Source organism: Pleurodeles waltl, chromosome 5 (assembly GCF_031143425.1).
Source record: "Pleurodeles waltl isolate 20211129_DDA chromosome 5, aPleWal1.hap1.20221129, whole genome shotgun sequence".
Lineage (NCBI taxonomy): Eukaryota > Metazoa > Chordata > Amphibia > Caudata > Salamandridae > Pleurodeles > Pleurodeles waltl.
In genome coordinates, this window is record NC_090444.1 from 584,319,485 (window position 1) to 584,334,467 (window position 14,983).

Genomic DNA, 14,983 nt, shown 5'->3' on the forward strand with positions numbered 1-14,983 from the left:
AACAATACCTGCAGAAATTGTCAATCAGATCTTATGTCAACTTAACGTGCTCGATAAAATGGGACGTATGAATGAATGAAAATGATTTGCATAGCACTCAGCTACTCAGCAGAGTGCCCCGCCACTCATGTATGTAGGAGATAGTAAGAAGCAGAGAGGCACAAATGCCCTACCATCAGTTAGTGTTGAAATTAGACATTTTTCAGCTTTTTCTAACTCTGATTCATTCTGTGATGGTTCTCAAGTGCCCAGGAAGAGTATTCCATAGGTTGGCCTTCTTTACAGTAAAAGAGGCACTATCTCTGTGCTGTCTTTTTAAAATGGAGAATCACGATTAAACTTGTGTTGCTAGAGCACAAGGCCCGTCCAGGTCAATAGCTCTTAATCCTCTCATTTAAATACTGAGAGCCACTATCATCAAAGGCTTTATGCATCAACATCAGATTTTAAACTCTATACATTGGCGAACTGGCAGCCAATGAAGATTTTTGTACAGCTGGGAAACTGAAGAGGACTTAGGAATTTTAAATAATAGGCACACCGCCATGTTTTGCATAACTTGCAAGTGCTGAATCACAAAAACCAGGGAGGCCCAAGTACAATGTTTTGGCATAATCCAGCCTGGACAGGATCAGGGCTCTAACCACTGTAACTTGTGCCTCACATGGGAGAAGGTTCAGAAATGTCCACAACATACAACAAATTCAAAAGCATGCTTTCACCATGGCAGACATCTGGGAGCAGAATGAAAGTTGAGAATAAAACTATACTCCCAGATTCCTCGCAATCGCTTTGTGGGGGGCTGTGGTGCACTGTTACTAGGCCAGGCTCCCTTCGAACCTTAGAGGTGACTGTACCCAAACAGGAGACTTTCTGTTTTGTCCAGACTGCACTACAGTTTATTATTCTTTAGCCATTTAAGCAGGGCAACCTTACATCATGCAAAAGCACCCTTTGCCCTTGCAGAATCATATGTGATTAAAAGCTGTGTATTATCCATGCTTGAGATTACTTTGATACCAAAGGACTCCACCAAATATTCCAAAGGAGTCATATGTATGTTAAATGGTGTAGGACCTAGGGAGGAGCCCTGAGGCACTCCCCATGTCAACCTTTTAGTTCTCGAGGCAAAAGGCATCATCCAGATTGCCTGCCCACGGTTCTCAAGAAAGAAACCAAGCCAATTAAAGACTGAACCAGTAACTTTCAGATGTTCCAGTCTGTGACGCATGATACTATAATCTACCTATCAAATGCGGTGGACAGTTCTAGAAGCACTAGGACAACACCAATGCCAGAGTCCAAACTGAACTTGATGTATTCTGATGCTTCTAAAAGAGCAGTTTCTGTACTGTGGCGGGGTCTAAACCTTGATTGGGAAGGACGAAGCAGGTTATTCTCAGACAGGATTGTCATCATTTGTTGGTGCACTGTTTTTTCTAAGAAAGGGAGCAAAGAAACTGGTCTAAAATTTGCCATTATCTCAAGTGACAGGGTAGGCTCCAATGGGGAATTAGGTTTGGGGTCCGTAAAACTCGGCACAATTTTAAAAATCTCCTTCTCATTGGCATCTGCTTCCTTGATGCACAGAGAGTAAAAAATGCAGCAAGCACTTTTAAGATTCCGCTGATAATTTTTCAAGGCTAGTTTATAACAGCCCTTGTAATCTTCCTAATATTGGCACCACCAAGCTTTTTAACATTTTTACATACACATTTTTCCAGCGCCAGCTCCTTAGTAAACCACCTTGTTGAACAACTAGTTTAAGTGTTGTGTGATATTCTAAGCTACTACACCGGCTACTATCCTCAGCCAAGAACTAATAACTACATCTCCCTCCACAACAGAGTCTGGAATCACCAGTTTGGAGTCTAACAAGACCTTCCTATGGTCATCGAATGAGACTTTACCTTAACTCCGAGTTTCATTCAAAGGAAGAGGTGGTCTCTATTCCTTCCTTCTTTTCAGCTTCCAGGAGAATGGGAGCCAGTAAAGGTCCAACCATGGCACGAGTGGGGGAGAGTTTCCCCTTTATCAGAAGGTTAAAAAAGATGCCATGAGTAGTGTTACCATTTCTGTGTCAGGCAGGTCCTAATTTTACTTAAGTTCAGAGAGGCTAAAATTCCACCAAACAAGAAGTCCATGGCTCCTCCACCTCCTCCAAGTGGATTTTAAAGTCTTTCAGTGATTTAAAATCAGCAGAAGCAATGAATTTCAGGTCTAAGGCTTGGACGAGGGAGGATACAAAGGCCCTCATTCCGACCCTGGCGGTCATAGACCGCCAGGGTCGCGAATGACGGAAGCACCGCCAACAGGCTGGCGGTGCTTCATTCGTCATTCCAACCGCGGCGATACAGCCGCGGTCGCCCAGCCGGGTCCGGCGGTTTCCCGCCGGATTTCCCCCGGCTGGGAGAATCCTCCAGGGCAGCGCTGCAGGATTCTGACCTCCTTCCCGCCAGCCTGTTTCTGGCGGTTTACACCGCCAGAAAGAGGCTGGTGGGAACGGGTCCATTTGGAGCCGGCTTCAGTGTTGCAGGCCCCCTTCCCGCTGGGCCGGCGGGCACTAACATTGTTAGCGCCCGCCGGCCCAGCGGGAAGGTCGGAATTGCACCAGCGGTCTTTTGACCGCGGTGCGGCCAAATGGCGGTTCCCGCCAGGCGGGCGGCAATCGCCGCCCGCCGGGGTCAGAATGACCCCCAAAGCCTCCTGGGTGACCTGGTGGTCAAAAAGCCAGTGCCCCTTCAACCCCTTCTGTGCCGAGGACGTAGTGGTTACGTCCTTCGGCACAGTGCTGCTGTGCCGAGGATGTAACCACTACGTCCTCGGCACACAGCCCAGAGGGAGCGTTCTCGTTCCCTCTGTGTGCTACCCCCCACCCTCCTAAGTCAGGGATGGAAGGGGAAGCCCTTCCCCTTACACCCCGACCCCCCCCCCACCCACCCTGTGATGTCAGCGCGCGATTGCGCGCTGATTTGTCACAGGGTCTCCCCGAGAGCTTCCAGCGCAATTTAAAGAGAAATGCTCAGCATTTCTCTTTCAATCACGTGGGGAAGGCCCGGAGAGGCTTCAAAGGGAAGGAAATGTATTTCCTTCCCTTTGAAGTCTCTGCCAGGGTTTCAAAAGCCGGATTGCTTGCAATCCGGCTTTTGAAACCCCACTAGACACGAGGGATGTGTTTTTTTTTTTTTAAAGTGACATAAGGGAGCGACCCCTTGGGCAAGGGTCGCTCCCAGGGGGGCATTTTTTTTTAAGGCCTTTTCTGCCCCCCTTAGGCAAGGGTCACTCCCATAGGGAGCAAATTATATTTAGGCCATTTCTGCCCCACTTTGGGGCAGATTGGCCTATTTTTATGAGGCCAATCTGCCCCCAAGGGGGGCAGAAACCACTAGGCACCGGGGAGTTTTTTTGTTGTTGTTGTTTTACAGATGGGGAGCGTCCCCTTAGGCAAGGGTCGCTCCCCTGGAGGGGCAAATTGTATTTAGGCCATTTCTGCCAGCTTTGGGGGCAGATCAGCCGATTATAGGTCAATCTGCCCCCAAGGAGGGCAGGAACCACTAGGCACCAGGGATCTTTTTTTTGGTGACAATGTCTCTCAGGGGGAGCGACCCCGTAGGCAAGGGTCGCTCCCGGAGGGGGTTGGAGGGGTGGGGGGGCAAATTTATTTTAGGCCATTTCTGCCCCCCCCGGGGGCAGATCGGCCTATTGTTATTTGTTATTAGGCCGATCTGCCCCCAGGGGGGGCAGAAACCTCAGGCGCCAGGGCAAATTTTCTTTTTGTGTTTTTTTTTTGTTTGTTTGATTTTTCAGAGATGGGGAGCGACCCATTAGGCAAGGGTCGCTCCCCTGGGGGGCAAATTGTATTTAGACCATTTCCGATTTTAGGTCAATCTGCCCCCAAGGGGCAGAAACCACTAGGCACCGGGGATTGATTTTTTGGCACCAATGTCACGCAGGGGGAGCGACCCCGTAGGCAAGGGTAGCTCCCGGGCGGGGGTTGGGGGGGGCAAATTTATTTTAGGCCATTTCTGCCACCCCTGGGGGCAGATAGGCCTATTGTTATTAGGCCGATCTGCCCCCAGGGGGGGCAGAAACCTCTAGGCGCCAGGGCAAAATATTTGGTGTGTTTTTTTTTTGTTTGTTTGTTTTTTCAGAGATGGGGAGCGACCCATTAGGCAAGGGTCGCTCCCCTGGGGGGCAAATTGTATTTAGACCATTTCTGCCCCCCTTGGGGGCAGATTGGCTGATATTAGGTCAATCTGCCCCCAAGGGGCAGAAACCACTAGGCACCGGGGATTATTTTTTTGGGCGCCAATGTCACGCAGGGGGAGCGACCCCGTAGGCAAGGGTCGCTCCCGGTGGGGTTTGGGGGATGGGGGGGCAAATTTATTTTAGGCCATTTCTGCCCCCCCTGGGGGCAGATCGGCCTATTGTTATTAGGCCAATCTGCCCCCAGGGGGGGCAGACACCTCTAGGCGCCAGGGCAAATTTTTTGGGGGTGTTCTTTTTCTGTTTGTTTGTTTTTTCAGAGATGGGGAGCGACTCATTAGGCAAGGGTCGTTCCCCTGGGGGGCAAATTGTATTTAGACCATTTCTGCCCCCCTTGGGGGCAGATTGGCCAATTTGAGGTCAATCTGCCCCCAAGGGGCAGAAACCACAAGGCAATGGGGATTTTTTGGGGGGCGCCAATGTCACGCAGGTGGAGCGGCCCCGTAGGCAAGGGTCGCTCACGGGGGGGGTTGGGGGGCAAATTTATTTTAGGCCATTTCTGCCCCCCCTAGGGGCAGATAGGCCTATTGTTATTAGGCCGATCTGCCCCCGGGGAGGCAGAAACCTCTAGGCGCCAGGGCAATTTTTTTTTGTGTGTTTTTTTTTTGTTTGTTTGTTTTTTCAGAGATGGGGAGCGACCCATTAGGCAAGGGTCACTCCCCTGTGGGGCAAATTGTATTTAGACCATTTCTGCCCCCTTTGGGAGCAGATTGGGCGATTGTAGGTCAATCTGCCCCCAAGGGGCAGAAACCACTAGGCACCGGGGATTTTTTTTTTTGGCGCCAATGTCACACAGGGGGAGCGACCCCGTAGGCAAGGGTCGCTCCCGGGGGGGGACAAATTTATTTTAGGCCATTTCTGCCCCCCCTGGGGCCGGCTGAGCTAGAGGCCAAAATGCACAGGTAGGCACTGTTTTCTATGAAAAAATGTGATGTGTACACGTTGTGTTTTGGGACATTTCCTGTCGCGGGCGCTAGGGCTACCCACACAAGTGAGGTATTATTTTTATCGGGAGACTTGGGGGAACGCTGGGTGGAAGGAAATTTGTGGCTCCTCTCAGATTCCAGAACTTACTGTCACCGAAATGTGAGGAAAACGTGTTTTTTTAGCCACATTTTGAGGTTTGCAAAGGATTCTGGGTAACAGAACCTGGTCAGAGCCCCACATGGCACCCCATCTTGGATTCCCCTGGGTTTCTAGTTTTCAAAAATGTGCTGGTTTGCTAGGTTTCCACAGGTGCCGGCTGAGCTAGAGGCCAAAATCCACAGGTAGGCACTTTGCAAAAAACACCTCTGTTTTCTTTAAAAAAATGTGATGTGTCCACGTTGCGTTTTGGGGCATTTCCTGTTGCGGGCGCTAGGCCTACCCACACAAGTGAGGTATCATTGTTATCGGGAGACTTGGGGGAACGCTGGGTGGAAGGAAATTTGTGGCTCCTCTCTGATTACATAACTTTCTGTCACCAAAATTTGAGGAAAATGTGTTTTTTTATCCAATGATTGAGGTTTGCAAAGGATTCTGGGTAACAGAACCTGGTCGGAGCCCCACAAGTCACACCATCTTGGATTCCCCTAGGTGTCTAGTTTTCAAAAATGCACAGGTTTGGTAGGTTTCCCTAGGTGCCGGCTGAGCTAGAGGCCAAAATCTACAGGTAGGTACTTTGCAAAAAAACACCTCTGTTTTCTTTCAAAAAATGTGATGTGTCCACGTTGCGTTTTGGGGCATTTCCTGTCGCGGGCGCTAGGCCTACCCACACAAGTGAGGTATCATTTTTATCAGGAGACTTGGCGGAATGCTGGGTGGAAGGAAATTTGTGGCTCCTCTCTGATTCCATAACTTTCTGTCACCAAAATGTGACGAAAATGTGTTTTTTTAGACAAATTTTGAGGTTTGCAAAGGATTCTGGGTAACAGAACCTGGTCAGAGCCCCACAAGTCACCCCATCTTGGATTCCCCTAGGTCTCTAGTTTTCAGAAATGCACAGGTTTGGTAGGTTTCCCTAGGTGCCGGCTGAGCTAGAGGCCAAAATCTACAGGTAGGCACTTTGCAAAAAACACCTCTGTTTTCTTTAAAAAAATGTAATGTGTCCACGTTGCATTTGGGGGCATTTCCTGTAGCGGGCGCTAGGCCTACCCACACAAGTGAGGTATCATTTTTATCGGGAGACTTGGGGGAACGCTGGTTGGAAGGAAATTTGTGGCTCCTCTCTGATTTCAGAACTTTCTGTCACCAAAATGTGAGGAAAATGTGTTTTTTTAGCCAAATTTTGAGGTTTGCAAAGGATTCTGGGTAACAGAACCTGGTCAGAGCCCCACAAGTCACCCCATCTTGGATTCCCCTAGGTCTCTAGTTTTCAAAAATGCACAGGTTTGGTAGGTTTCCCTAGGTGCCGGCTGAGCTAGAGGCCAAAATCTACAGGTAGGCACTTTGCAAAAAACACCTCTGTTTTCTTTCAAAAAATGTGATGTGTCCACATTGCGTTTTGGGGCATATCCTGTCGCGGGCGCTAGGCCTACCCACACAAGTGAGGTATCATTATTATCGGGAGACTTGGGGGAACGCTGGTTGGAAGGAAATTTGTGGCTCCTCTCTGCTTTCAGAACTTTCTGTCACCAAAATGTGAGGAAAATTTGTTTTTTTATCCAAATTTTGAGGTTTGCAAAGGATTCTGGGTAACAGAACCTGGTCAGAGCCCCACAAGTCACCCCATCTTGGATTCCCCTAGGTCTCTAGTTTTCAAAAATGCACAGGTTTGGTAGGTTTCCCTAGGTGCCGGCTGAGCTAGAGGCCAAAATCTACAGGTAGGCACTTTGCAAAAAACACCTCTGTTTTCTTTCAAAAAATTTGATGTGTCACGTTGCATTTTGGGGCGTTTCCTGTTGCGGGCGCTAGGCCTACCCACACAAGTGAGGTATAATTTTTATCGGAGACTTGGGGGAACATAGATTAGCAAAACAAGTGTTATTGCCCCTTGTCTTTCTCTACATTTTTTCCTTCCAAATATAAGAGAGTGTGTAAAAAAGACATCTATTTGAGAAATGCCCTGTAATTCACATGCTAGTATGGTCACCCCGGAATTCAGAGATGTGCAAATAACCACTGCTTCTCAACACCTTATCTTGTGCCCTTTTTGGAAATACAAAGGTTTTCTTGATAGCTATTTTTCACTCTTTATATTTCAGCAAATAAATTGCTGTATACCTGGTATAGAGTGAAAACGCACTGCAGGGTGCAGCTCATTTATTGGCTCTTGGAACCTAGGGTTCTTCATGAACCTACAAGCCCTATATATCCCCGCAACCAGAGGAGTCCAGCAGACATAACAGTATATTACTTTCGAAAATCTGACATTGCAGGAAAAAGTTACAGAGTAAACCATAGAGAAAAAGTGATTTTTTTTCACCTCAATTTCAATATTTTTCTTTTTCAGTTGTTATTTTCTGTAGGAAACCCTTGTATGAGCTACACAAATTACCCCTTGCTGAATTCAGAATTTTGTCTGCTTTTCAGAAATGTTTAGGTTTCTGGGATCCAGCATTGGTTTCATGCCCATTTCTGTCACTGACTGGAAGGAGGCTGAACGCACAAAAAATTGTAAAAATGGGATTTGTCCCAGTAAAATGCCAAATTTGTGTTGAAAAATTGGGTTTTCTGATTCAAGTCTGCCTGTTCCTGAAAGCTGGGAAGCTGGTGATTTTAGCACAGCAAACCCTTTGTTGATGCCATTTTCAGGGAAAAAACCAAAAGCCTTCTGCCGCCACTTTTTCCAAATTTTTTGAAAAAAAAGAAATTTTCACTGTATTTTGGCAAATTTCTTGGTCTCCTCCAGGGGAAACCACAAACTCTGGGTACCATTAGAATCCCAAGGATGTTGGAAAAAAAGGACGCAAATTTGGCATGGATAGCTTATGTGGACAAAATGTTATGAGGACCTAAGCATGAACTGCCCCAAATAGCCAAAAAAAGGCTCGGCACAGGAGGGGGAAAAGGCCTGGCAGCGAAGGGGTTAAAAGGAGTGTTGTCGGTGCAATGCAATAGCAAAGCCCAAGGTCTCTACATTTTGCAATTCATCTAACTTGAATGTTTTACATTTATACTCTTTTTTGATAAACGATGGCAACTCCACCCCCTCTTTTTCTCTTTTTCCCACTCTGTCTAGATAGACCCCTGCATAATTTTCTGGAATAGCGAACTGCAAGTCTGGGCAAGAGTTTTCATTCAGCCATGTCTCTCTCATAAAAAGGCATCTAAACTATCATCATTTAGTACATTGTAAATGTCCCGAACCTGTTTGTGAAAGGATCTAACATTAATCAGGGCCGCAATGCAGTCCCTTTAGTTCCTACCGGGTCCGACTTCACTCACTGCATCACAGTGCAAGGGGTGAAGACTGTAATAACGTTTCCAACAGCAGTAAGCACCATCATCTTGTAGCTGGAAGCAACCACAGTCCTCTGAGCCCCCTTCAAAATGCCCTTAACTCCAAATCGGAATAAACTTACCCTTGCCAGGACCTCAACCTAATCCCTGGCATAGTGGTTGGTACTGGCCGCGGTTGGGATGCATATGGGCGGAGACAGGCTTGCCTTAGATGCGCCACTGCAAGTCCACACAGCAGCTATAATTGTACATGAGGGAAGACTTCGGGGCATATTTATACTCCGTTTGCACCGAATGTGCGGCAAAAATTTTGACGCACTTTCAGCGCAAACGTTGCCCCATATTTAAACCCTGACGCCCGATCCGGCGCACAAGGAAAATGGCGCTATGTGCGCCAGTTTTTGGAAGCGGCACCCCGCCCTGCGTTAATGACATGCAGGGTAGGCGTTCCCGTCCAAAAACAGACGCACACAGCATTGCGTCGTATTTATGCTTCAGGGCAAAAATCACTCCTGCGCGGCAGGCGGCGCAAAAAAATGGCGCAAAGCACGAATATCGTGAAATTTTAACGCCTGGGTCAGGGCAGGGGTTAAAATGGGGCAAACACACCTGTACTTAATCAGAACACACAGAACAAACAACAGAGCAGCAGAGCAGCAGAGCAGCAACAGGGAGACATGGAGGTGCTTTTTCTTCAGCGTGCACGTAGACGCAGAGCCCTGCAGCAACAACAGCAGCTACAACAACAACAGCAGGGACCCCAAAGACAGCGCAGAAGGCAGGAGAGGATATTCTGCCCAAGAACAACCCTGCATGGCCGCAGGGAACGGGACATCATCCAGAGGTACCGGTTGAACTGGCAGGCCATTCAGCAGCTGCTGACAACTATTGAACAGCAATTGGCCCCCACTTTAGTGACTCCACGCACTATCCCAACCGAAACAAAGCTGCTTGCCGTACTTCACCTGCTGGCAAGTGGCTCCTTTCAGACAACTGCTGCCCTGGTTGGTGGAATATCACAACCCTCATTCTCCGCCTTTTTACCCAAAGTACTGGATGCCATCATTCGCCTGACACCCCGCCACATCTGCTTCCCTAACACAGTGCAGAAGCAGCAGGAAACTAAACAGGGGTTCTACGCCATCAGTGGCTTTCCGCACGTCCTTGGTGCAATCGACTGCACACACGTACGCCTTGTGCCACCTGCTGCGAGTGAACACCTCTACCGCAACAGGAAGCACACACATTCAATCAACGTGCAGGCCATAGTCGATCACCAAGGACTGATCACCAACATTGTGGCTAAATATCCTGGGAGTGTACATGACGCATTCATCTTCCGTCACACCACCATCAACCAACACTTCCAGGATGGACGGTATGGCAATGGACTACTTGTTGGTAAGGACAAAAATCAAACTCATATACACACTGCCCAGAAACCCTCTAGGATAAACAACACATACACCACAATAGCAACACCTAGACAGGAACACACTGAGGTACTCACATCACTAGCCATGTTTCACAAGTCACCATTGAACCTCTCACACATTGGAATTTACTCTACAGCTTAGTGTGAAGACATTAATGACTGTGGTTGCCTAAATGTCACCTTGCAAATTTGAAGGCTCACAATAACCTGTACACTAATACAATGCATAAGTTTAAAGGGATGGGATGGCCTGGGTATGTTCATATGAACGTTTCCAATACACTTTCATGTTTCAACTCTGCATGGAACTATCATCACACCCCCAGTGAGGACACACGGACACCTGTATCACAAGTCACAATGCAAGGGAGGGCACACTGTACTGGAGAAACCAATACATCCTGCTGACAAATAGTTAGCCAACAAACACTTGCTCAGCCAAGGGAAAAAAACAATGCCAAAGTTTTCACCAACAACCATAGGTTGTCACATTAGTACACAAAATAGTCACAGACAACACAATACAACTACTGCCATCAAAGATACGTACAACAGTGCCTCCTACATCTAATTGATACCATTCTGTGTTTCTCTTTCAGCTGATCAGGGGTATGGCATCCAGCCTTGGATAATGACACCATATTGGAACCCAAATACTGCTGCTGAGCGGGCATACAATGACGCCCACAAGAGGACACGCAGCATTGTGGAGCGGACCTTTGGGATCCTAAAGTCAAGGTTCCGCTGCCTTGACATCACTGGCGGTGCTCTACTCTATTCCCCAGAGATGGTCTGTAAGATCATACTCACTTGTGCCATATTACACAATATTTGTGTAAAAAGGAACATTCCCCTCCTTGAACGGACCCAGACATGCCTGAGGATGACGAAGAGGAGGATGCTGGCCTGCAACAGGAGGGGGAACAACCTAACACGGCAGCAGGAGTGCGTAGGCGCCAACAGATTGTCAATATTTTTTTTTCATAATGTATTATAATCACTTGTATCCCACACTTGTAAATAAACACAGATAAGAGACACCACATCATGCTTTGGCCTATTCATTTCTGACCACCTTTATTTTGAAATTGCTGGAGATGAATGTCGTCTCATTGAGCAAGAATGCTATAACATTCATCACACCAAAAAAAAACATCACAAATGTATGCACAGAGGGTAGGATGTGACATGATACATTACCATACACAGAGCAAAACAGGAGTACAAATGTGGCAATTACACATGCCGGATCCAAACAACTGAAACAGTCTCTCATCCAGCCCAAAATTGGAGATCATTTGAAAGTCACATCACACGTGTTCAGAGACAGGGTGGGACCATCCATGTGTACGTGACCATGTCATCAATGGCTTCTCTCAAGTGTGTGATATGAGCAATACCCAATTGGTACAACATCAGCTGCCACTAACTCAGGAGGAGACCTTGAAGTCACAGTGACAACATACACCCAGACAGGTGATAGTGGATCCACATTCCCACACACATGTACACATATGTCATACAATCAACCTAATAATTGAAAGTAGACCATCACAGTTGTGTCCCAGTTTGAACCTAGCAGGAAGATTGTAACATGCCACTAAACCAGTTTATGCAGAAAGGGACACAGACAACAACAAAATTATTCTCATTATCACATCTGGAACACTGAGAGTCTTGCAAACATAGTCATTTGAAAATGGTATGCAAGTTTGCTCCAATTCATCATTACTGCAAACGTCAAATGGGCTAATGAGATGAATGAATGGTCAACAGTCATTCATACCATATGGCCTTACATTAGCCTGCTGCTGCAGGTTTGCCATGATATAATAAATATACTCCATGGATACAGTAGCTATTCTGGATGGTCAAATCCTAGGGTGCTGGGGGCCTAAGTCCACCTCTACCGCCCCCAAAACATACAAGAATCATGTACTTGTGAACTAAACACATGCATAAGGCAGATGTGTGGCCTACATGTCATAAGTCCAACACAAATCTGAAACACAAAATCATAATGGCACATGGTTAGCCCCATAAAAACTGTAAGTGACTCTTCCACTCCCTGTTAGGACTACAGATAAAAGCATCACCATCCTAATTGTGGACACATTTTGGAGAAGGAATACATCATGGTATCCCATCCATCATTTCAAAATAGCCATCAGCAATTAACCCAAATATGTTAACAAATATGGTCAATACATTAGTTAACGTCTCCAAAACATTACAGTGTGAATGCCTTCTATACATAAAACAACGGACATGTGTCATATCCAAACACAAATGTGTATCACATCGCACCGTTTGACCATGACAAATCACCTTTCCAAAGGTAAAAACATGAAGACATAAGGAAAAAGTTTCTCCATATTCTACGCATACAGCATGGGCGTCATAATTTGTTAACGTACATGAGTGCACACAATGCAGAGTCAAATACGAATGTATCCAAAAGTGTCTTAATATTTCGCCTTCAAAGTATAATTTACATCATCAATTTTTTGGACTCTGCATCATGTGCACCACTGTAAGTGGAAAAAAAATGACGCCCATGATGTATGCGTGGTAAAATTGACGCTACATGGACAATATGTTGGTCATCTCATGTACATTAAAGAATATTAATATTCATATCACATTTTTTGACTCCGCATCATGTGCACTACTGTTTTTGGAAAAAAAATGACGCCCATGATGTATGCGTGGTAAAATTGACGCTACATGGACAATATGTTGGTCATCTCATGTACATTGAAGAATATTCATATTCATATCATATTTTTTGACTCCGCATCATGTGCACTACTGTACGTGGAAAAAATATGGCGCCCATGATGTATGCGTGGTAAAATTGACGCTACATGGACAATATGTTGGTCATCTCATGTACATTAAAAAATAATTATATTCATATCATATTTTTTGACTCCGCATCATGTGCACTACTGTACATGGAAAAAGAAATGACGCCCATGATGTATGCGTGGTAAAATTGACGCTACATGGACAATATGTTGGTCATCTCATGTACAATAAAAAATATTCATAATCATATCATATTTTTTGAGTCCGCATCATGTGCAATGTAATGCGTCCCAAAAAAATGACGCACAATTGTGTATGCGTGAAAATATGACGCATAACGGGAAAATAAAAACGGCGGCCATTTTATGCAGGAAGTGATGTAATAGGATATCCTGTTTACCAAATCTGTACTGGGAGTTAACTTTCACTTTCACTTTGCAGTCTCAGATTTATCTAGACTTTGTGGTTGTGTGAAAGGTGTTGTCCTGTGTTTTACTGCTTTTGTGTCCTGTGTCCCTTGTATTTTGTCTTTTTGTCTATCTATTCTTGTTGTATAACATTGTCTCTGTCTTTGTAGTCTTGTTTTGTCTATTCCTGTGATAGTTTGTATTGTCTGTGGGAGTCTGTTGTGGGTAGCATAGTTTGGGGGGTTAGTTGGGCTATTTTTCTACTTTCTCTTTTTCTTTCACACCTCTACCTTTCCCCATTTCCCACTTTTACTTTCATATTTCATTTGTCCATTTTTCAAGCTCTAAATATGTCAGGTAGGCCTCGCCTGTCCAGGATGGGTGAAGATGAATTGGGGGGATTCATATGGCTAGTTAGCCATTTCCTCCCACTGATGCTGGAGGCTGGGGGCCGTGTGATACAGGGGTATCACACGGAGGCTAGGAAAATCCGGTGGGAGAAGGTGCGCCATCACCTGGTCCGGGTCTACGGGAGCATGCGAAATGTCCATCAACTCAAGCACCGCTGGGCAGATCTGATCACCAGGGAACAGGACCTGCTGGACCACCTGGGACTCCGGATTGGTGGCCATGTTGGTGAGTACTAATCAATTACATGGGAAAATTAGAAATCTGTGTGGGAACATGTGATGATTGTTACCCAATCTGCTAAATAAGTAGCAGACTGTGTGTAATGCTAGGTAAACCTAGGCCCATGGTTATACACATATATCCCCATTTTTTAAAAACATTTTCATGCAAGAACAGCAGAAAATTGCAACTTCTAACTGTATTTTGCTAAGTAGCCCCCTTTCTGTGTAACTAAATGATGCAAATGATGCGCTACAAAGGTATACATATGTGCCCTAATGTGTATTTGTTGCAGAATGTGTATGAAGACCAATGCTACCAGTCCGATGGCTCATTTTTGCAACACATACCAGATGCCTGTAGCTGTATGTAATGTAGTGTTGCATTTGTGTCAGAAAAGCAACACGTGAACGGCTCTATTTGTACTCTAGTGGTCATAATGGCCAGTGAGTAAGTCATGTTGAAAAAACATACCTAAATATGTAGACGCCATAGCTAGACAGAAAATTAGCTACCCATGATGATGCTATACATGTGTGTTGGCTTCACGTCACATGAAGTTAGTTATGTTGTCCACACATATGTCACATGTGTGTGTGGTTGCTGTGTGTTGAACATGTCCACCTAGCCTGTTTGATTGTGAGGGGTCATGCAGTCCTCATGGAACCAGTTTTGGAATGTCTCTCTGGAATGCACATGCTGAGATGTATGGATAACATTATTGGTGGGGCATACTAATGGAGGATTAACTTGGCCAACACATGACTGTCCTGGCCACTGCATGTGTGTAGTAGGGTGTGTCACTGTAGCAGGAGACTCATCCAATGATAATGTTGAATACAAAGCCATCCATGCAGTATGAGCATGTCTGAAAGTCTATCATTACCATGTCATATTCACACAGTGTCATTGTATCTTAAATGAATTGTCAGTTCACCCAGTCTGAGTATATTCTTCCTTTCATGCTTTACAGGTGGACCAGCCCCGTACACCGTGGGAGAGGTGGCACATTTTGACGAACCCGATACCTACAGTGAGTGTCGCCTGAGTGCCA